Consider the following 2,212-nt stretch of genomic DNA (forward strand, 5'->3'; position numbering starts at 1 on the left):
CTTGCAGTTCAGCTTCTTAACCACTTGAGCCGCCGCAGCTCCTATGTAGGATCCTAGCCCGCTCCAATCAGGGAGCTAGGTTCCCTGCCGAGAGCCTATGGGACGCTCGGCCACTGTAAATAACCTATAGGGAAGTAGGGGTGTGTTTTGGGTGGCGGTTTCTCCGGGGATATAAGCCGGAGCCGACCAAAGTCGTCTTGTTCCGGATAGAATAAAGTAGGCTTTGCTGGACTCACTCTCCATTTGCATACTTTTCACTGGCGACAAAGGTGGGATGGATCTCCCTCGGAACAGAGACCACGTTCAGGACATCGCCATGAGCTGCCGCGCCGAATTTGCCACCACCGCCAACATCGAGCATCTTCAAGAAGCGCCGCTCACCGCACCGCTCCCAAGCTCCTCCGAGCATCACGCCGCTGACCCCGAGAGCAGCACCACACCGCTCCGCCACTCGCTTCCACGTGGAACCCTTAAGCTGGCTGCCGCATCAGGGAGTTTCCCAGTCTTCGACATCTCCCAACCCTCGCAGTGGGGGACCTGGCTGAAAATTCTCGAGAGCCACTTCACCATCCACAAAGTGGTGGAGCCAGATATAAAAAAGGCGTACCTGCTGCGCCACTGCGGGAAAGGAATGTTCAAACTATCGCACAATTGCACTCATATCACACGCTAGCAAGGTCATGCTCAAGATCCTACAAGCTAGGCTTCAACAGTACGTGGATAGAGAACTACCAGAAGTACAAGCTGGGTTTCGAAGAGGTAGAGGAACTAGAGATCAAATTGCCAACATTCGCTGGATTATGGAGAAAGCAAGAGAGTACCAGAAAAATATCTACTTCTGCTTCATTGACTATGCTAAAGCTTTTGACTGTGTGGATCACAACAAACTATGGCAGGTCCTTAAAGAGATGGGAGTACCAGACCACCTCACATGTCTCTTGAGAAACCTGTATAAGGGCCAAGAAGCGACAGTTAGAACCGGATATGGAACAACTGATTGGTTCAGCATAGGAAAAGGAGTACGACAAGGATGTATATTGTCGCCTTGCTTATTTAATATATATGCAGAGTACATCATGCGAAATGCTGGCCTGGATGAATCACAAGCGGGAATTAAGATTGCTGGGGAAAAGATCAACAACCTCAGATATGCAGACGATACCACTCTGATGGCAGAAAGTGAAGAGGACCTCAAGAGCCTCTTGCTCAGGGTAAAAGAGGAGAGCGCAAAAGTGGGCTTGAAGCTCAACATCAAAAAAACTAAGATCATGGCATCCGGCCCCATCACTCCTTGGCAAATAGAAGGGGAAGTCGTGGAAGTAGTGACAGACTTCACGTTCCTGGGATCCCAGATCACCGCAGACTGTGACAGCAGCCATGAAATTAAAAGATTTCCTTGGGAGGAAAGTGATGGCGAACCTAAACAGCATGATAAAAAGTAGAGACATCACCCTGCCAACAAAAGTCCGCATGGTCAAAGCAATGGTATTCCCAGTAGTCATGTATGGCTGTGAGAGTTGGACTATAAGGAAGGCCGAGCGCCGAAGAATAGATTCTTTTGAACTATGGTGCTGGAGGAGACTCTTGAGAGTCCCTTGGACTGCAAGAAGAACAAATCAGTCAATCCTCAAAGAAATCAACCCTGACTGTTCCCTGGAAGGCCAGATAATGAAACTGAAGCTCAAATACTTTGGCCACCAAATGAGAAGGGAGCACTCACTGGAGAAGACCCTGATGCTGGGAAAGATTGAAGGTCAAAGAAGACGGGGACGGCAAAGGATGAGATGGTTGGACAGTGTCATCGAGGCAACGAACATGAAACTAAGCAAACTTCAGAGGACAGCGGAAGACAGGAGGGCCTGGCGGGATCTAGTCCATGGGGTCGCGAAGAGTCGGACTCGACTGTGCGACTGAACAACAACAAAACAAGGCTCTGCAGGCACACGCTTATCCAGTGCCGGTGGTGAGCCATGTGTTGGCGGCTTTGGCGAGGGCCCGCGTTTTTGGCAAGTTGGACTTGGCACAGGCATATCAACAACTGCCAGTTGATGCCGCCACGGCCAAAGCCCAAACGATCAAAACACACAGGGGGGCATTCAAGGTTCACCGCCTCCAGTTCGGAGTCTCGGTGGTGCCAGGGATTTTTCAATCTTTTATGGATTCTCTCCTGAAAGGCATCCCTGGGGTTCAGCCCTTTCTAGACGAGGTGCTG

This window comes from Gekko japonicus, unplaced genomic scaffold (assembly GCF_001447785.1).
Source record: "Gekko japonicus isolate JY-2015 unplaced genomic scaffold, Gekko_japonicus_V1.1 scaffold1064, whole genome shotgun sequence".
Classification (NCBI taxonomy): Eukaryota; Metazoa; Chordata; class Lepidosauria; order Squamata; family Gekkonidae; genus Gekko; species Gekko japonicus.